This window comes from Aquarana catesbeiana, linkage group LG02, assembly GCF_042186555.1.
Source record: "Aquarana catesbeiana isolate 2022-GZ linkage group LG02, ASM4218655v1, whole genome shotgun sequence".
In the NCBI taxonomy this organism is placed as follows: Eukaryota; Metazoa; Chordata; class Amphibia; order Anura; family Ranidae; genus Aquarana; species Aquarana catesbeiana.
Window position 1 is genome coordinate 7,848,339 of NC_133325.1, and position 22,656 is coordinate 7,870,994.

At 45.6% G+C, this 22,656-nt stretch overlaps 2 pseudogenes; one reads left to right on the forward strand and one right to left on the reverse strand.

Annotated features, from left to right (window-relative positions):
* The window catches only part of LOC141126578 (uncharacterized), a 1,610,887-nt pseudogene that overhangs the window by 1,069,789 nt on the left and 518,442 nt on the right, over nt 1-22,656 (forward strand).
* The window catches only part of LOC141126584 (uncharacterized), a 41,670-nt pseudogene that overhangs the window by 16,730 nt on the left and 2,284 nt on the right, over nt 1-22,656 (reverse strand).

The following is a 22,656-nucleotide window of genomic DNA, read 5'->3' on the forward strand; positions in this document are numbered from 1 at the left end:
ATCCCTGCCTAGTGCCTCTTGTAATGGTTAGGGGTTTAGAGTATTGACCTTGTAAACGAATCACCGCTTGAGGTGAGGAATATAGAGATTTTAAAGTTCCTAAGAAGTTGGGTCCGAACCCCCACTTCTCCAATATGGAGAAAAGATAAGGCCATTCGATCGAGTCGAAAGCTTTGTGGAGATCCAGCGAGAGAATCATACCTTCTTGTTTTGGCCCCCCCTCCCAGTTAGATTGTAGGATGGATACTATATCTATTGCTCTCCTAATTTGATCGGGACCTTGCCTACCAGGGATAAAGCCAACCTGGTCCTTGTGTATATAGCTAGTGATGAAAGACGCCAGGCGGTTGGCTAGGATTTTAGTTAGAATTTTGAGATCGTTATTAATTAACGATATGGGCCTATAGTTCTCAACTTCCTCATGGTTTTTGTTGGGTTTGGGGATCACTGAGATAAATGCTGTGTTTAGTTGAGTTTCAATGGGGGATCCTGACTTTTTGGAGTTAAAGAACTTCGCCAGGTACGGGGCTAGGATCGCGCTATATTCTTTATAATAGGGGACTGAGAGGCCGTCCGGCCCAGGGGCAGAACCTGATTTAAGACCTTTAATCACCTCCCTGATTTCGACCTCCGAAATGGGGGTTTCCATTAAATCTATACATTCTCTTGAGAGCGTGGGGAGTTGTAGATTCCGAAGGAATTCATTAACTAAGGGGCCTTTATCTGATTGGGGTGGGTTGTAAAGGTTCGCATAAAAGTCATGGAAAGCAGACATAATACTGGTCGGGTTTGCTGTAGGGGGTTGACCTGCTATCCTCAGTTTGGGGAAGGAGAGGGAGCGAAATTTAGGTGAGAGTTTAGATGCCAACATTGAGCCGTATCTATCCTTGTGGCAGTAAAATTTGGCTCCACACCATCTAAGGTTTTTCTCTGCTTTAGCCGTTAAAGCGAGGTTCAGCTCAAGTCTGGTGGCGTCGAGTTTGCTTAGAAGGGTCCTAGACGGGTGTCGTTTGTGTTCCGCTTTTAGTTGGAGGAAGGATTTTTCAAGTCTTTGGATGTCGATCAAACGCTCCTTCTTAAATTTGGTTGCTAGCCTAATTATAACTCCTCGAATAGTTGCCTTGTGGGCTGCCCACAGGGTTTCGGGTGATATGTTCTCCACGTCATTTAAGAGGAAGTATTCTTTGATAGATTTTGCTATTTCTTGTACCAGACTAGGGTCAGTCAAAAGGGATTCGTTTAGCCGCCAGAAGAAGCCTCCTCGCCCAGACAGAACATTTCTTAAAGTAAGAAAAACCAATGAATGATCCGACCATGCGGTATCCAGTATTGCTGCCTTTTTGTACAAAGGAATGAGGGCTGTCTGGGTGAGGATGTGGTCAATTCTAGCGTAAGACTGGTGGGGAGCAGAAAAGTGCGTGTAGTCCCTTTTGTTGGGGTTCATTTCCCTCCATGCGTCTACCAGGCCCTGTGCGTGTATCATCTTGGCAATCCTAGTGCTAAGTTTTGTTGGGCGCGTGAGTTGGTCTCTAGGGGGCTTAGTTTTGTCTAGACCCTGGTCGAACGCCACATTTGAGTCCCCTCCCAGGATGACTTTGCCTTCCAGGAGCGGTTCCAAAGCAACGAACAGGTCCTGGAAGTATGACGCTTGGCCCTTGTTTGGGGCGTAGTAGGAGACGAAGGAATATAAAACACCTTCTAGGGTACCCTTCACCAAGATGAATCTGCCCTCTGGATCCCTGAAGTCAGTGAGATGTGAAAATTTGCAATTTTTGGAGAAGAGAATAGCTACACCTTTCGTCTTGTTAGGGGCATTAGCTAAATAAAATGTTGGAAAGTGAGCATGTAGGAACTTGGGGGTGTACCGGATGGGGAAGTGCGTCTCCTGCAGAAGCACTACATCGATTCGCAGTGATTTATAATGATCCAGTGCTAATCTCCGTTTCCTAGGGGAGTTCAGGCCTTGGACATTATGTGAGCCTATTATTACCCTTCGCACTCAGGTCAGTCATAGGAGCAGGGGGGATAGAAGCCATTGATCAAGCAGTCACTTACCCTTGGGTGTCTTCTCATACCGGATTTCGGCCAGGTTGAGCGGGGAAGTCCCAGGACCGACTCAGGGGACAGGGGGGAACTCCCCCCCCGGACGGCTAGAAGGAAGAAAAGGGAGGAGATGGGGGAGAAAAAAGAAAGAGACTTACTGACAAATACAAACAAATGAAAAGATATGGGTACCAAAAAAATACCCTTGGAGTTATGCGAATCGAAATCCGCTATAGCCCCAATGAACCACTTCAGAGCGCCCCGAGGGGCGTCTGAAGTTCCGACACCAAAGGACTCTATAGGTTCTTTGGAATCGAGTGGAGGCACAAGGGTTCCACCCCGGACCCTTGTTATGTCAAACCTGAAGCATAACATATACACACCATAACGGTAAACATAGAAACTATAGTGAGAGCCCTTGTTACGGGGCTCTAAACACCTGAAATTATAAATAACCCAGACAGGAACGTATAATCGGAGACCCTGAGAATCCCGTCCCCTGTACTTCCGCCAGAGTCTACCCCCCCCCCCATCTGACTATGTGGGGGAGAATTCCTGGGGGTTCACCGGAAAGTAAGGGTGGCCTTAATGGTCTAGCTAACCGGATCTCCTTCTTGAAGTGGAGAAAACAAATGAGAATATCAGATAAACCTAGACTTCTAACTGGGCTAAGAAATGACACATCCTAATGGAAACTGGGATTCTAGTCCTGTGTTCCAAGCTTTATCTTTGAGGACCGAGATCTTCGTGGAGGGGGATCTTCTCTGTAGAATTTTTCTTCCTCTGAGGAGGGAAACTGGTTCTTGAGGGAAGTAAGTGGAGATAAAGGTTGGATAGTGTTCGAGTCCGGTTTCCCAAATCGAGATAATTTTGCTAAGGTAGAAAAATGGTGTGTGGACCAAAAAGTTCGATGAGAATCAAGTTGCAAGGTTTTCCATGTCCATAAGAGGAGAAAGGGTTTGGAGCACTAGCTCCGTCAACTTGGGGGGGGAATTGGCCCAGAGATGTCTCAACCGAGACTAAAGGAGAATGATGCGCAAGGCAGACCTTAGGGTGGTTTCCCATCCTTACTCTTCTTGGATGGACCCTTCATCCAGAGTGGAGATACGGGGCTGCCAGGAGAAGGGCGTTTGGTGGAGCCCGAGGAGGAAGACGTATAGTCCATGGGCGCCTCCTGGGAGATTAGCCTGAGGGCGAGGAACAGCCTTTCACCTTCCTGGAGGCTCGCAAACGAGTGGGTCTTGCCTTGGATAGTGAACTTTACAGCAAAGGGGAAGGTCCAGCGGTATTTGATATCCCGTTGGGAGAGGACCGTGAGGAGGGGTTTTAGTGTTCTTCGTCTTTGGATAGTCGTAGGAGCTAGGTCCGCAAAAATCTGGATCTGGTGACCCTGGTGTTGCAGTTTAGGATTTAGTCGAGATTGTCGCATGACCTCTTCCTTAACCGCAAAAAAATGCGGCTTGACTATTATGTCCCTTGGGGAACCATCTTGTCTGGGGGGACCGAGGGACCTGTGAGCTCTGTCTAGTTCCAGACGTTGTGGGGGTATGTTAGGAATGAGGGCTGCAATAATGTCCTGCACCGTGGAGGGAATGTCCGAAAAAGTTTCGGGGAGGCCTCTGATTCGAAAGTTATATCTTCTAGATCGATTTTCGAGCTCGCCGATCCTAGAAAGGGCGACCTCTAATTGATCTTGAATGGTCATGAGGTGTGCTGCATTTTGGTTGGTTCTCGCGGATGTGCATTCCACCTTATCCTCAATGGCTTCAATTTTGGCACCCAGGTTGGAAAGGTCCGCTTTAATAGTGTGTGTAATCTGTTTTGCAGTATTAGCCAGTCCTTTCTCTAACAGGGATGAGAATTTAGCAAACATGTCTTCCTGCAGTGCCGTGAGGTCAGTTACTGAGAAGCCTGGTTGCTGGATGGTTGGAAGCTGGAGGTGGGCCTGTGCAGGGATGGCTTGTGTGCCCAGCTCCTGATCTGTGAGGCTTAGTCCCTCAGTGGAGGCCTTTGCTGTGGCCTGGGGCTTTGTGTGGCCTTGTAGTTGTGATTGGGGCGTTAGGGGGGGTCCCTGTGTTGCCTGGGCATAGGTCAGGGTCGGGGGAGCGAGTACTGGCCTGTGCTCCTGTGTCCTGGAGTTGTTGCCTGTCAGTTGTTGTGGTCCGTCCGTGCTGGCGGCCATCTTGGGACTCCCGTCCGCGCTAGATGAGGCGAATTGAGGGCCGAGATTGCGTCTCGCCGTAGGCCCAGACATCTCCCCCTGTTCCTCGGGTGATCCCCTACACGGGTGTGATGTTGCTGTACCCGCAACTGTGCTGAGGAGGCCGGTGTGCGGCTCGGCGGTCCGGGGTGGAGCGGAGCTCTCGGCTCAAGCGGCCATGTTGGAGCTCTCGCGCATGCGCCAGCTTCCCATAACCTCATTTTAAAGTCCCAACGTTCCCATTTTTAGTCTTGAATTTAGGGATGGAGGCACACCACATATGTGCCTCACTCAAAGTCCCAAATCCCCCCCTCTTCTTAGAGAGGGGGAGGGGTGTCCTCCATTTTCTTGTAGATCAGAGAGGGGGAGGGGGTTTGCTCCATTTTCTTGTAGATCAGAGAGGGGGAGGGGTGTCCTCCATTTTCTTGTAGATCAGAGAGGGGGAGGGGATGTCCTCCATTTTCTTGTAGCTCAGAAATTCAATCTTCCTGTAATGACACAATGACTTCTTATTGTTTAGAAGAAATGTGTCCATTGATGAAGATCTTCCTCCTTTATATACAATGTATCCATGGGGGAGGCGGAGTCCTGTGTCATCAGCCCCGCCCATTGTATCCTCCCACTTCCCTTCCTAACTCAGCTTTCACTGCTGGAACTCTCCTATTCCTGATTTATTTCCCATGAACATGTAGCTCCGCCCACACATGATCTATTATGGGACAATTAAACAATGTCTCTCGGTATTTGTAGAACTGTTTATCACCCCAATATTTGCAGTAATACATGAAATGAATTGTAGTGCCCCCCTGACACCATCCCATTCCCATTCCTCATACAATGTAACCACCAGACTGTCTCCAGTAACTACATACCAAATATAGAACCATTTATCCAACTGTCCATCCAGAGCCTCTGGTTTATAGACCGGATACATCCTAAATATAGAACCATTTATCCAACTGTCCATCCAGAGCCTCTGGTTTATAGACCGGATACATCCTATATATAGAACCATTTATCCAGTTATCCAGCTAAAGGCGGAATTAGGGATGCACATAGGCATTAGAGCATCCCCACGGAGGTTGGAGCGCCCCATAGATGTTCCAGCACCCCATTGATGCTAGATTGACCAATAGATGTCAGAGCACCCCATAGACAAAGCAAGGTTTGAATGTTCCATGGACATTAGAGTAACCCATGGAGTTTAGAGCTCCCCATAGTTATTAGAGCACCCCAGGGATGCTAGAGTGACCCATAGACATTAGAGCATCCCATAGACAATGCAACCCATGGAGGTTAGAGCGCCCCATAACCTTTGGAGCACTCCATGGATGCTACAGTAACTCAATAGACAGATTACCCCATGGATGTTAGAGCACTCCATAGACACACCCCATGAAGGTTAGAATGTCCCATAGGCAGAGTACCCCATGAATATTAGAGTGACCCATGAAGTATAGAGTGCCCCAATAACCTGAGTAACCTATGGATATTAGAGCGACCCAAGGAGGTTGAATCACCATGTAGGGTTGCCACCTATCTTGGGATTCAGCCAAACAGTCCAAGTTTTGACGTATATGTGTCTGGGTTTCAGTCCGCGTGAAACCCGGATACATTATTCAGATTGAACTGTGGCTCCCCAAGTAACAGAGATAGTCACACAAAAATCTGTTGTCATCTGTTAACTCAATTTGGCCACACCCACTGTTCACCTTGGCATGTGTAGCGCACCACATTACTGCCCCCCCTGGGGCACCCAAAGGTTTTTAAGGTCATTTGTAATCCTATAGTGTATACTACAAACAAAATTGCCGTGCGCCGCTAAAGTGTTCGGGTTTGGCATGTAGAGAAGGTGGCAACCCTAGTGTTCACTCAGGAAAAGCGATGTTCATACTCTGCTCCCCTTACAGAGGAAGTTCTCTCTCAAAGCCCTGAAGAAAAACTGCTCCTTTCTTCTCCTGTTCGGAGTGTATATCTGTGAGCTGAAGTCCATTACTCCTACTCTTATGCAAGGTCCTCTTCCCAGACTACATTTCCCAGAATTCAGTGCAGCCTGCATCAAATTCTCTCAAATCCTTCATACCCAATGGCTTCCTCTGCTGGATAGATGCTGAATGGCACTGAAGCCAGCATAAGAGTCTTGTACAGGAACACAAAGCAGCTGCAGCACAGTGTCTAAATGACTGTGTCAGAGCAACTCCAAGACTGCAGCTTTTGTAGGATGTTCCTAATCTACAGTGGTCAGGACTGATCAAAAGTGGTCCATGGAAGGAAAACTGGCGAACCGCCAACAGGGTCATGGGCAGCCAAAGATCATTGATGGAGGAGGGCAGCCAAGGCTCATTGATGGACTGGGGTTGTGAGGTCTGGCCAGTGGCATCACTAGGGTTGGCGTCACCTGGTGCAGTAAAATGTGGTGTCACCCCCCGCCTGGCATTAAGCAGGCTAGTGCGTCAGTGCGGCTCTCCTCCCCTTAGCCTGCTACAATGGATGGAGTCAGAATGGTATTGGGGGGGTGGAGCTGGGGGATGCATGGAGATAGGATGGGATCGGAAGAATGGATGGAGCCGGGATGGGATCGGGGGATAGATGGAGCTAGGATGGGGACGGTGTGGTGGATGGAGCCCGGATGGGATTGGGGTGGTGGATGGAGCCGGGTTGGGTTGGGATGGGGGAGTGGGTGGAGCAAGGATGGGATCGTGGGTGGATGGAGTTGGGATGGGATCGGGGGGATTAACTGAGCCGGGATGGGATGGGGGGTGGATGGAGCTGGGATGGGATCGGGAGGATCAATGAAGCCGGGATGGGATGGGGGTGGATGGAGCTGGGTTGGGAACAAGGGGATGGATGGAGCCGGGATGAGATCTTGGGTTGGGGGGAAGGGTTAGAGGATATGTGTTAGGGGGTGCTTTGGGAGGGGAGAGGAATTGTGCTGGGAGTTCAAACTTCAAATCTGCCCCCCTCCTTCTACTTCTAGTACAAATCACTCCTAGCAGCATAGATGTTAACTGGCAATGCCCCCCCCATTCACCATTTACCCCTCCTCTGCAAAGCCCCTGTTTTGACATACCCCGGCCCCGGTCAGGTGCTGTAGAGCGGTGTCCCTCTTCCTCGGCTCTTGCTCCCAGCATGTGTACATAAAATATCAGAGCCGAGGAGGAGGCAGCTATAGTCCGGTGTGCAGTGAGTGCAGCCTGCATGGAGAGAAATATGATTGTGGTGTGTGAGGCGGTCGGACCCTGGGCAACCTGTCTGTCTCTGCCTCACTCCCTTCTCCCCCACTTTCACCGCACAACGTGTGGCGCTGAGGAAAAGAGAAGGAGGGAGCTGCAGTGCCGGTGCCAGTCCGAGGCTGGTGTCACCCTCTGGTGAGTGTCACCTGGGGCCTGGCCCGTGTAATCAGATCCAATAGAAGAGCTGCTGGAGCTCAAATTGCTGTAGCAGTGAATGCTGGTTCTGATAGAAAGATGTTAAAACACAAGTCTTACAAATTGTTTCTGGCGAGACTCTACAGGTTGCTGCCCAGGAGGTTGAAACACTTCTTGTGGAGTGCGTTGTTATTTCCTCTGGAAGGGCCAACCCCCTATACACCAAGGAGATGACTTTCACAAGCCAAGAAGAAATCGCTCTACTCAAAGCTCTAGCCTCCTCTGGGAATCACAGATGGAATATCCGATGACCTGAAGTGCGAAGTAGCATCGATTTAACCATATTCTCACCAAACGGGCACGGTGGAGAATCAGGAAACTTAAGGCGGTGATCAAGTCATGAACCCAACTCACTGAGGAGATGCTTGCAGAGCAGCCTTGTGAGTCAAGCCAGGGACCTCACCGGTTAGCAGGGATGAAGCTTGAGAAGTATCTGGAGTGCCAAGCTAAGGACCCAGCAGGGAAGTGTGGGTGACGCTTGAGGGGATACCACCGCAAACCTTGGTGAAGCTCAAGGGATTCAGAGTCAGTGAATCAGAGAGTCCAGTGTGGGAAAAGGAGCTCAGTGTTGAAGAACTATAAGAGGCAGTTGTTGTGAAGCTGAAAGTACTGTTACGATTGAGTTAGGAACTGTTGTAGACTGTTGCCATAGGAGACAGCATTCTTGCATGTGCAGATGTGATGCCTTGCTGGGGCTTTTCCCTGCATGGCTGTCTTCCTATTGAAGTCTCGAAGTCTGACAATTGAATCAATAACTACTTAAGGGTGTCCTGGCCCTAACCATCTTTCCCCCAAAAATACAAAATGGACTGTCAAAAGAAATAAAATCTCTTTTACATCCAAGAAGTGTCTGGCGCCCAATGACTTTCACCATCTTTGCACCCACTATGCCACACAATTCACTACATATTGAAGAATGTCAGCTATCTTTGGCCTTGGAGGTCCTCATTAGACTAGAGAAGGCCGGAAAACTTGCTACATATATATGTATGTGAATTGTATTGTCACACTTTGTCTCCGTCTGTCACCCTGATAAAGAAGGTCACCATGCTCTGTAAACATTGATGGAACTTTTTTGCTGATCTGGGACTTCAGAATCAATTTCTCGGTATTGATGTCCTCTTTGTTGCTGGATTTTAAGGCTGGGTTTACATATATGCGAATTTGATGCAGGTTTCTCCACATCCAATTCGCACGACAGGTGAGTGTGACCGTCTCTCAATAGAGCCAGTCACACAGGTCAGGAGTGGCCGCTGAGCGGATTGAAAAAGGGTCCTGTTTGTATTTGGGACTGGTTCAGGTGCTAATTCAGGAAGAAATTTGGACCTGAATCCCACCTAAACTGGTGAACAGACATGGACTGGACCCCCACGCACGAACCCGGCCCCGGCCGCACATATGTGAACCCGGTCTTAATGGGTTTCAGAGTGACTCCTAGGAAGGACATTTAGGCTGCTCTCCAATCATATTCCTCTGATGTGACTGAGACAGAATAAGGGCAGAAATACAAGGAGAACCCATTGGTTCCTAGCACTCCAAGAATTTAGGTTTATGGTGGAGTATTGAAACAGAAATGTCATCAGAATACTCCTTCCTGGGTCCATTGTTTTGTCTCCTGGAGTATTTATTGTTCCACATTCCTCTCTTGCAAGTACTACAAACCCTGCTGTCATACCCTCCATACTCCTTTCCTGTACATACTACCAGCAGCAGCCCATACATAATCTTCATGGGGAGCCAGACGCATGGATTCCAATGTTTGTTTTTTTGAAGCACATTTGGGAAGCGGGTCCTGAGACAAATCACTCGATTGACTGAAAGGACAGACAATCCTTTTGAACACTTCAGAGGAGGTTGGAGACGCATGGCAGGAGACGTGATGCAGAGGAAAAGGCATGCAATGGAAGCCGCTGCCTGCTGCCAGCCAGAGACCTAGATGGGGTAAGTGTGGGGCTGGATGACAGATCGACCAACCAACCAGGGAGGGGGTTGTTTGCTGCCCCCCCAAAAAAAACCACCAACCGCCACAGAATGCTACCCATTGTCATACCCTCCACACTCCTCTCATTCAGACTGGGACAGAGGCTGATATTACCCTTGGTTCAAAATGAGCAAGGAGCTGGTGTTTCCCTTGGTACAGACTGGGCCAGGAGCTGGCGTTTCTCTTGATTCAGACTGGGACAGATGCTTGTGTGTCTCCTTGTTCAGACTAGGCCAGGAGCTGGTGTTTCCAATGGTTAAGACTGGATCAAGAGCTAGTGTTTCTCTTGGTTCAGACTGGACCTAGAGCTAGTGTTTCTCTTGGTTCAGATTGGACCAGGAGCTGGTGTTTTTCCTTGTTCAGACTGGACCAGGAACTGGTGTTTCCCCTGGTTCAGACTGGGACAGAGGCTGATATTACTCTTGGTTCAGACTGGGCCAGGAGCCGGTGTTTCTCTTGGTTCAGACTGAGCTAGGAATTGGTGTTTCCCTTGGTTAAGACTGGGCTAGGAGCTAGTGTTTCCCTTGGTTGAGACTGAACCAGAAGCTGGTGTTTCCCTTGGTTCATACTGGGGCTAAGAGTGATTTTACCCTGGCCTCAGACTGGGCCAGGAGTTGGTGATTTCACTTGTTCAAGCTGAGCCAGGAGCTGGTGTTTCCCTTAGTTCAGACTGGGCTAGGATTTGATGTTTCCCTTGATTCAGATAGGGCCAGGAGCTGGTGTTTCCCTTGATTTAGACTGGGCCAGGAGCTGGTGTTTCCCTTGATTCAGACTGGGCCAGGAGCTGTTATTTTCCTTTGGTTCATACTGGGATAGAGGCTGATATTACCCCTGGTTCAGACAGGAGCTGTTGTTTCCCTTTGATTCAGACTGGGCCATGAGCTGGTGTTTCCCTTGATTTCAGACTGGGCCAGGAACTAGTATTTTTCTTGGTTCAGAATGAGCAAGGAATGGGGCGTGGTTTTGACATGCTGCAGTGAGGACGCGTCTCTCCCGAGCTCCGGCGCCGACACCAGGTTTACAGCACTCATTTTATCTTTTACCACCATCCTTTCTCCAACTAACATGAGGAAGAGGTCTGGCAAGCCCCTACCTAAAAAGAGACCTTCAACTGGCTCCATTAAGCGATTTCTCGCTGTGGATCCAGACGATCCAGGGGACATGGATGGCTTAGGCCGCTCACCTCATGGCGTGAGCTCCGGCACAAGCCCCGCCCCTCGACACAGACCCAAACGCAGGCATTGCTCGCCGGCATCTTCAGCCTGCACGGAGGAGGAGGATATCACATCCAGACATTCTGGAGTCGCGGCCCTGGTGAGTGACTTACCCACTAAAACGGAACTTGCCTCCATGTTACTGAGCCTGGAGCGGGCCATTAAGAAAGAGGTCTCCGCTGTCCGCTCTGATCTCTCCCAGGTACTTGAGGGGGTGGAGGAGACAGAGCAACGCTTGGATCGCCATAACAAACCTGCAGTCCACCACCCGCACACTTGCAACAGCCCATAGAATGGCTTTGTACAAGATCGAAGATCAGGAAAATTGTAACAGGCGTAACAATATTCGCATTAGAGGACTGCCTGAAGCGACTGGGGATGAAGATCTCCTCCCATCCATCCGTGGGATCTTTAATGGCATGTTGGGCCAGGCCGCTAACTACCCTCTAAAAATTGACCGTGCTCACAGAGCCCTTAGACCCCGCAACCTCTCTTCAGACACCCCCCGCAATGTCATATGTCGAGTTCATTATTATGATGAAAAAGAACTTATTATGAAAAAAGCCAAGGAAGCTGCATCACTGGACTTCGATGGTGCCATTTTATCTTTCTACCCGGACCTGGCCAGGGAAACCTTGGAACGGCGTAGGGCCCTGCGTCCCCTGACTTGCTGCCCGCCCACCATCAAATGACGGCGGGGCGGTGCAGCTCTCGTTCTGGGTGGACATCATATGACAGCCCTCCAGAACGACCACTCTCGCGCACCCGTGGGGGTGTGCATCACGTCGATCGGTGGTGTGATGTGTCAGTCTGACACACCGCTACACCGATCTTGGTAAAGAGCCTCTGACGGAGGCTCTTTACCACGTGATCAGCCGTGTCCAATCATGGCTGATCACGATGTAAACAGCAAGAGCCGTTGATCAGCTTTTCCTCACTCGCGTCTGACAGGCGGCTCTCCTGACAGGGGGGTCTGTGCTGATTGATTATCAGCGCAGCCCCCCCCCTCGGATTCCAGGACCACCAGGGATGGCCACCACACTGGACCACCAGGTATGCCACCCTAGACTACCAGGGAAATGCCAATCATTGCCCAGGCAGCTGCCAATCAGTGCACATCCCCAATGCCTGCCAGTGCCATCAGTGATGCCTATCAATGCCATCTATCAGTGCCGCATATCAGTGTCCAGCAGTGCCACCTATCGGTGCCACCCATAAGTACCCATCAGTGCAGCCTATTAGTGCCCATCAGTGCCTCCCATGAGTGCCCATCAGTGTCGCCTATCAATGCCCATCAGTGCTGCATATCAGTGCCACCCATCAGTGCCAACTATCAGTGCCTATTGTCAGTGCCCATCAGTGCCACCTCACTGGTGCCACCTTATCAGTTCCCATCAGTGAAGGAGAAAACTTACTTATTTACAAAATTTTATAACAGAAACAAAAGAAAAACTTTTTTTTTCCAAAGTTTAGGTATTTTTTTATTTGTTTAGCAAAAAATAAAAACCGCAGAGGTGATCAAATACCACCAAAAGAAATCTCTATTTGTGGGAACAAAATGATAAAAATTGTGTTTGTGTACAGTGTTGTATGACCGCGCAATTGTCATTTAAAGTGTGACAGCGCTGAAAGCTGAAAATTGGCCTGGGCAGGAGGGAGTAAGTGCCCGGTATTGAAGTAGTTAATGGCACTGAAAGCGCAACTAGCAATTTTAGGTGTATATTGGTTGCCATACATTATACAATCTGATTGTACAATCTCCTTTAGATTTACCAAATTTATATAATAGGAGGAAACAGCTATCTAGCCAATCACTCTGTATCCAATCAGGCAGGCCCTTGCACTACATAATTGATGGCAGATCAAAAAAATTGAAGTAAAAAGCACACCAAGCTCCACTCTAAAAAATAGTTCTGAAGCTTCTTTGGGGCGATTGCTGTGTGTAGGGCGGCCCATTCAGGCCCAAAACGCTTCTCCCCCTCGCTAAAGAAAAAACGCATGTGGGAATGCGAGTTCTCGCTATGCAGAGATGTGAACGGGGCCTGACAGCTGAGTGTTTCTGTCCACTCCCTCCTATGTACTTGTATATAGATGGCTATGCACTATGCAATCTGATTGTATATTGTGTATTTAGTGAGAAGGGTGATCACTGATTGATTGCATCTCATTTAAAAAAACATGCAGCTGGGAATGGGTGGGTAGGTAGGAGGGTGGATGATGCAGTGGGTGTGTGCTAATGAGGTCAGCTGGTCAACTCCTTCCTGTGTCATGACCTCTAGTCTGACCAGGAAGTAAGGAAGAAGCAATGGATACGTTTGGAAACATGGATGAGGACAAGTGAAGTAAGTGATTGTAGATTTAATGGAAAGCTTTGATATTTTTGCAAAATAAGTACATGAATGTTATATTGGTACATATGGGGGGGGGGGCTGGAATTAAAAAAAAAGTGAACATATCCTATAAGTTGTATTAGGCAGTAGACGGGGATATTTACATGGTAGGGACGTGGTGCTTTGCGCCCGTGCCAAAGTTGTCCCGACTTGTAGCGATGCCGCCTGCCAAACACTACACATTCAAATCAATAAGGAAGCATTGCAAGACCCCCCCAACTGCATGATTGCCTTCATTTGTCAGCAAAAATGGGGAATAAAACAAGCGGTGAGGAGACATCGGATCAGATCTTCATCGCCTATCAGTAGTCTCTGGAGCCTAGCCTCGGGCTTCAGAGGGAAGGGAGATCAGAAGAATGTCTACATCTACCTTTACTATCAAATCCTTTTTATTAATTATTAATCAAAATTTCCCTAAATTACATTGATGCATACAAAATAATTATAATAATCTAATAATTCACCATTCTACCTCATTATTTTTCCATACATCTCCATCCTTCCCCATGAAAAAATAAAAACCCCTCAATGGAATAATAAAGATAAAAATGGAACAATCAGTCAAGCAAATAAAAACACAGGGGCACAATCAACTCAAACCACAGATGTAAAATAATATTTTCAACAACTACAACCAACACAGGGTCTATCTAACACAACAGAAACATCTATAACCTCAGGTACAACAGAGGAAGAAATGAGCCAATTTAGGAACAGCTCTCCAATTAATACAATACGATCGATAGAGGAAACAAAGGAAATGGAGAAAGAAAATTGGGATATGAAAGCATATATCTGCTCTCTTCCCACAAGGGAAGATATGGATCAATATGTATATAGGGTAGAATCCTTGTATAACACAGAAATGCAAGATCTTAAAATATCTGTACAAAATACGCAGGAAAAGATGGAAACAATAGACACTAGATTGGAGATCATGGAGCAAAAATTAGCACAAACGGAGGTTAAAATACAAGAACAAGATCAATGCTTAAAAAATGTTATATGTCCTATGGACGATCTAGAAAATAGAAATAAAAGAAACAACATAAGAGTTAGAGGTCTTCCTGAAAGTGTGAGTCCAGAAGATTTAATACCAACACTACAGAGTATATTTAATACTCTGCTGCAAAATCCACCAACCATGGACATTATGTTTGATCGAGCCCATAGAGCAGCAGGGCCTAGGAAAATTGATCCTACAAGGCCAAGAGATGTAATTTGTAGGATTCATTTTTATCAAATAAAAGAAAAGATCATGTCAGCAGCCCGACAGGGGAAGAATATAGCGTTTGAAGGAGCACATATAACATTGTATCAAGATCTTTCTAAGCATACTCTAACTTTGAGAAGAGCATTAAAACCTCTTCTGGAGCTTCTTTAAAAGAGAGACATCCATTATAGATGGAAATTTCCATTCCAACTCCAGGTGCAATATAAGGGCTCTATAGTAATCTATCAAGATATAGATGATGTACCTGAACTTTTGAAAACTCCCAGAGATAGAATTACTAGAATTTTGTAGGGCAGTCTGTGTCCAACTTTAATGAACTTGCCTCTAATGCCTCCATTAATATGGAGTGTGGCGTACAGGCCAGCAATGCCCGTGTACTGTAACATACAGTGCCTTCTTCATGTGCAAACCCCCATAGATATTGTAGTTGAGCTGCCAAAAAGTAGCTCAATGGGTGTGGCACCGCCAACCCACCCCTTTTCTTTAGCAGCTGTAATACCCGAAGGTGTATTCTGGCCTGTTTCCGTCTCCAGATCAATTCCCTAAATAAATGTGTCTATCCTGCTAAACCAGGGGTAGGCAAGCTTAAAGAGATCTACTTGAATAACATGGAAGAAGTCAAAGATCACCGGGCACAGTGTAACCTCCTCACACCTGATTTAAAACTCTAATTGCCACAGTACTGTGTCCCAATCGTGTCCATCATGGTTTTAAATCGGGTGGTGAGGAGGCAACATATCGCCTCCTCACTACCTGTCAAACACACTCGGATCACTTTTCAGAGGAGCAGCAGTGCCTGCTGCACTTGTGAATGAGCCCTTAGTTGGATTCGGCAGCGGCACTCTTATGGCTTGTTCACACGTAAAGTTGAGTTGAGGCAGCAGCCAAAGGTGTACACATGCCGCAGCAGGAATTAAGCCCCCTGTTGCTTTTGGTGGGTGCTACCACCTGCCAATCACAACCCATTCAAGTAAATTGGGCCACTCTGCAAGTGACTTCTTTGCCATACACTTCTATTATACCCTTTAGGTTTGTTGCACTGATATAATAGAAGTCTATGGTTAAGTGCAGCAAACCCGCAGGAAAGCTGCAGGTACACTGCACTGCACCCACGGTGTGGGTAAACCGCAGCACATCACTGTGAAAGCAGCCATATACTATTATGCCCAGTGTATTGCTTCACACTGACCTGAAGATCTCTTCTTTCCTGCTGCTGGCACCACTCTGGAGACCTCTACCTGGGATAAGAGGTGGAGTGCAGTTGGTGTCACTCCGCATAGGACAGGTGCCAGTACTACAGAGGAGACATCAGATTATGCGGCACCCTACTACACCTCCAACTTTACAAGTAGTCCCTCTGCACTGCACTCTGTTTGATGCTCTATTATGGTGGGTCAGCAAGCCCAGACCGCCATCTACCCATCACCAGTCCGAGATCTACTAGTAGATCGCTATCTACAGGTTGCTGACCCCTGTTCTAAACCAACTTCCATTAATCCATACTGGTGAGTTTTGCAGAATATATAAAATTTGTGGCATCCACACCATCTTAATTAGACTACAGCGCCCCACCACTGAAAGTACTAGACAACACCATGTCTTCCGTTTTTCTTTTAATGTTCCTAATAAGGGGACCTGTTTTTCTCAATGTATAACTTGGGGTTTGCTGTAAACTTTACACCTAGATATGTGAAGCTCTCCGCCCCTTGTATATGCCTTGCATTGTCTGGTATTTCCCCTTCAAGTGGGTCCACTGGGAGCAAGGTTGATTTTTCCCAGTTAATCATTAATCCAGAAAATATGCCAAAGTTCTTAATAGTATTGAATACTGTGGTCAGACAGCCTTTCATGTCTTTCATGAATAAGAGGATATCATCTGCATATAGTGACATTATCTTCTCATCTACAAAACCCTTTATTTCTGTCACTGTTCATGGCTATGGCTAGTGGTTCTATGGCTATGTTCTATGGGAGTTCCTTCTCATCTGACCGCCATTCTCTACCAGCCTCCCCCCCCCACAGCACGGGCAATGCCCCCCCTGGAGGTACACCATTGGTCTGTTGGCAGCTTTAGTGTCTCTGTGGATAACAGACTGTCTAACATGTCTGATTAGTGGACTCCTCTTGTGAAGAAGGATTATACGCTCTCTTTGTGGCCGGATGTTTTCTGCTCCCCGTAAAGCTGGAAGGGGAGGGGCAGAACATGTTTGGGAGGGACTCTTCTTCATCTTCCAATGAGACAAGTCACCATTCAGGAAAAGCCATCCAGTCTTCCTGCACAGCAGCTGTAGCACAGTAAGTAGACACAGCAGGTCTGTGGACTTCTCATTCACTTTCTTCCAGAACCCCTAGAGAGAACATCACCCCAATAATGTGGGGGGGGGCGGCTGGCTTGTACTGGATGATGAATTGGTCACTAGAGAAAACATCAAGCCACCTATGACAAACGTGATCCAGCTCGGGTATTGTCACCACATAAGTGAGAAGATTATTGTCAGTCCTCACTTCACATTGGAGCTTCATGCAAGGAACTCTACAGCTTCTTACCAATGGCCACTTCAGGACAAGACATTCCAGGTTCTGTACAGGAGATTTCTTTTCTGCTGGGCGAAGACTCCGACTGATGTAGGACTCCTCCAAACCGGCATCCACATATAGAATGGATGGCTTTTGTGGGTCTGCATAAGCCAGCACAGGGGTTCTGTAGAGATTTTCTTAAGCTGTAGAGAAGCTTCCTAAAAAGCAGAAGTCCACATCTCATAAAAAGTTCTGCTGGTGTTGTCAGTGATGGATTTCTTTTAGCAGTCCATTAAAAAGGAAATGCAATCCTGGAAAAGCATTCAATGAAATGGCGTTAGTGACCACAACACCCCAAAAAGGACCTTAGTTCTGTCAGATTTGTGGGATGAGGCCGGGTCACCACCACCTCCACTCTACAAGATCAGTTCCCCTATTTCACATACAATGTGACTCACAAAGTTTACTGAAGAGCGAGCAAACTTACATCTGTCCAAGGAGAGCTCCACACCTTCTCTTCTGAAATGATGAAGCACTTTACATGGTCTCTGATCATGTTCCCCTAGTGCTGAGATGAGAACAATGATGTCATCTAAATAGACAAAACATTTACGCTGCCCATAGATGGATCATAACTCAGGCTCGGTTCACACTGGAAATGGCAGCCGATTGCACAGGAATGCTGCGCGCCCCTGTTTCTTCATTCCAGGGGCGAATCTTTGCCTGAATTTGGCCCCGAAACTGAGGCAAAAAACGCACAGCATTTCTGTGCAAACCACTCCTCAGCCTCCCCGGAGATATGGGAACCGGCTCCATAGAGAGCCGGTCACATTCTCCTGCTATGCGAATTGAATGCAGGGAAGCCCACATAGGTTTGAACCCGGCCTTAATTGGTTCATCTATGGCCATTCCTGCTTAACAGAAGTCAATCTAATGGTGAAAAACTTTTGTTGATCAGCAGCTGCTGCAATAGAAAGACAGAGACATCCTCTCCCTCTTTATGTTTTGTCTGATCAGGATGACGGACATTTCTCCCTGAATACAGAGTGCCCAAAACACGAGGTAAATGTGGTGCAGCATTTATCCCGGTCCAGCTGTAGTGTAGACTTTGACAGGCTGCAGGCAGCGGGGGCTGGGTGCTGTACCTGTGCCTACCAGGTGTATTATAATGCCAGCATTGCACACACAGGGGCTGGACTCCTCATGTACAAGGGACCTAAGACATACAATCAGCTTGTCACCCATTCCACCAGACTCCTACACCTGGAAGATTACATTCCAGGTCTAGGAGTCTGGTGCAATCTCCAAAGACACCCAGCAGAACCATTACTTCTCAAATAGCCTCATATCATTCCCAGCCCATATGTGGATGTCTTTCAACTGCTCTCCTCCCCCACCTCTGGAGGCGGGGGAGGAGAGATGAAAGACATCCACGTATGGGCTGGGAATAATATGAGGTGATTTGAGAAGTAATGGTTCTGCTGGGTGTCTTTGGAGATTGCGATATCACCTAAGGCAGTTTGAAGTGTATTGGTTCCATCTGGTACACCCTGGAGGGTATCCATCATTACTCCATCATTACAGGCCTCCCTTGATCCTCTGTAACGGGGGATCATGGGCTTCTGGTAAGAGGTAATTCTCTACACAACGGTGGTGGAATTTGCACAACTTCTTCATATTAACACTGAAAATTCCTCTCATTCATGGATGGACTTTTATATAATTAATTTCACGGGTGGATGTCATATATATATTCATATATATATATATATATATATATATGATTGGACATTATGCATTAATATTTTTTATATGGTTTATATTGAGTTCATGTCCTTTTCCATGTGTGTTGGTGCACATGAAATTTTAGACTCTAGTTCCTAACACACATGGTTGCACATATATGTTACAATTTGATCACTCTCTAATCAGTGGGCTCGAGTGATAGTTTGCACTTATTGTTTTTTGAGTTTACAGGTTTAGCGCGATTATAGTTCTTTTCCATATAAAATGTAATAAAAAAGAATGTATATAAGAATAAGAATGTATATAAAAAATAAATAAAAAAACACATTCCCAGTTCCCACGTACACATACAAAACCCAAGTGTTGGGTGCAGTTATGTAGGAAAACAATCACACTACACATTACATTACTACATTACATATCTCTGCACACACCAGAGTGAGAGGAATATCTCTAGGGACATCATTCATGGAGAACTTTATAAACTGATGACCTGGAAAGGCTTTTAAAGTGTCACCTATGGACAATTTCTGGTACTAAAGCTTGTCACCATTTCACAAGTCCATCCAATTTTTAAAGCTTGACATGTTTGGTATCTATATACAAGACACACCTCATATTTTATATTTCACCAAAGAAATTGGGTAATATATTGTGTTTGTGTGACCTAAAATTAACTTTAGTAGGTTTATTTATGGAAAATATGTATTTGATAAACAGCTGCGCTAATATCCTGTGACAAAAAATGGCAACATCCAGAATTTTATTTAAACGGGTTCTCTGCTTTCAGAAAAAAAAAATGCTTGGTGGTTTTCAAATAAAATTCACGCCTAAAAATGTGAATTTATTCATGTGAATAAAAAAAAAGGAAAATCACTGGTCAGTATAAGAAACAACAACAGTGATGTATAAAATGATCATCAAAACTATAGTAGGAGCTAATGGCTTGAGAATCAAACCCACCATATTACTCAACCAAGTTCCAACAAAACCCATCCAAGAAAACTGACCTCACTTCCTCCCACCCAGGTGCCTGTTGGAACTCCTTTACCTTGTGTAGATATCCCCTTCTGAGATCCTCATGATATAAAATAAATGTACAACACTCTCTATGTGACACCAGTTTGAAGACTCCACCTTGAGCTTCCAAGAGATAGTCAGCAGCCATACAGTTCTGTGACACCACCTTAGGTGATGGAGACACTTCTGCTGTCAGCTCTCCTATAACATCAATGGTCTCATTGGTTATCTGATCCATGACTCCAGTACACGGGTTCATCTTACTTATCTTAGATTCCCCATCCCGTCTATGAAGGGCTCACTACATAAAACATATCCACTCCAGAGAAAATGTTCCTTCTCACTGGAAGGCCAGGGGAGTATTGGGAGAAATTGAGGCTTTCCCTTACAGATATGGGAGGAGCAACATCACCTAAAGTACAGCTATGGGTGGGATTGAAGGGAAGACATTTTAGGGTGCTCCTTCCACACAAGAAGGAAATGTTATCTGGAAGGACTAGGAATCCATTAGACCAATGGGGATTAAACGTTCTGCAATTACATTGAGAAACCATGAAATGTTACTGGCCTGTGATTGGCTCTCCTATTGTTAGTGAAGTAAGTGAGACTCCCCTTGTCGGTGTCATTAATGGAATTTAAGAAACCATGTGAAATGTTTCCCCCAAATCGAAAAAAAGGTGACCCCCTTGGGTAGGTACCCATCCTAATATTCCTAATATGAGTTTGTAGTCCCCGCTACTACAGGAAACATGTGGGGAATCATTTACACCTTTTACAGCAGGACAGTAAATATCAGAAGACAATTCAAACATAAGACCAACAGCAGGAAGTCTTCTAACTTAATGTGTAATGTAATCTGTCATTAGAATTCCCAGAGTTCCCTCCACAACATCGTTTTATCACCTGTTATCCTGTCTGTAGATCTGTTATTTTCCCACCTTCTGTAACAGGATGACAACCCTCATCATTCTGCAGTAACATTACACAGCAGTGTTATCACCCTGTACAGGGAAGTCTTAGATAGATTATAAGTAAGACACACAACAAGTAAAGTCCAACTTCAGATAACGCTTCTAAAGCAGTTACAGCAACAGGTTTATTCTTAAGGTTTAAACCACCAAATGAATGAAAACTGAGAGTTGTAAGCACCCCCGGCAGTGTTATATGGTTTTTCCCAAATCCTCCAACTGACATTTTTGCCAAAATACTGTATATTGGTCTTCTACAGGAAGTAGAAGAAAACAGATCTACTGGGAGGATCAACAGGTAATAAAAATGTTACAAGGGGAGACTCGGAAAAACAAAATCTTCTATGCTAATGACAGATTGTGCCATTTATGTAATTATTGATCAGACCATAGTTACACTTTTTTTTTTCAACCAAAAATTTTTTATTTCATTTTCCAATTTACAACAAAAGAAGAACTCACAACACACAAAGCATTCCCACAAAACAACCCAACCAAAACAAAACAAAAACTTGTTACACTTTAGTGCCAACATCATAACATTTCCAGGGATAAGAAATGTTCTTTGTAAATGTTATCAAAAAAATGGATCTGTCCACTCAGAGTCATTAAAGTGAGCCCCAATCAGAGGAATCTCCGCCCCCAGGAGAAGTGGAAGGAATATGACGGGACACTCAGCGCTCGGTGATCTCAGATCTCTTGTAGTTGTGATGTGTGAATAGTCTATGGAGAGGAGTAATAACTCTTATGTGATGTCACTTTGGAATCACCAACTTGGGTGGGATCTGATCTTTTTTTTCCAATCTCATCTATATTTAACCCTTTTAATACAGGACACTTTCACCCCTTGTGGCCCAGGCCAATTTTCAGCTTTCAGCGCTGTCACCCTTTGAATGACAATTACGCAGTCATGTAACACTGTACACATATGACATGCAGTTTTTTTCACATAAATAGAGCTTTCTTTTGCTGGTAATTAATCACGGGGGGGGGGGGGGGGGGTTAAAATATTTTTTTGCTAAATAAATGAAAAAAGACAGACAATTTTGAAAAAAAAAAACTTTTTTTTGTTTCTGCTTTAAAATTTTGCAAAAAAATAATATTTCTTAATAAATTTAGGCCAACGTTTATTCTGCTACATTTCTTTGATGAAATACAATACAAATATCCCCCAAAATGACTCCTTTATTTTCCCACAATTTTCTTTTTTTACATACTGTCACCTTTGTAGTACAGCATCATCATATAACTGGTGTGGCAGTGATCATGGACACTGATTGGTGACAGTATGTAAAAAAAATAAATGATAATATATTTTTTTCTTTTTTGAATACTTTTTTACATCCTGTGACCAGAACAATACAGGGTTAAAATAGTACAACTATACTACTCTGGGAAGGCAATCATGATTTTTTTATTTTTTTTATGCACACTATGATCGCTTATAACAATGAATTTCAGTCTTATAAGCAACCATTTCTTTCTGAATTAAATCCTTTAATTCAGGGTGCACCATTGTGATTAGTTGTGATTGGCCCCGTTCTGTACCATGTGATCACTGTGAGCAATCACAGAGCTCAACACAATAGTACACAATGAATGGAAGCAATCCATTGTGTAAAATTGTTATGTGATCTGCTGTGATTGGTCACAGTGATCATATGGTACTGGTGACGACACTGATCAGTCATATGATGTCCACCCAGAACGAGAGGACTACTGCTGGGAAGTCATTTTACTATAAACCGGAAAGGAAAGGAAGCGGTTAAACAAGCATCTTTACCTTTTCTATCTTCTGATTGCATTGCAATTGTTTAATTTCAATGGTTTGATAATGCCTGACTTTTGAATGGTTTCATTTTGTTACACTTCTTTGACTTGATATATATTACTTGATATTGTAACCACACGTAAT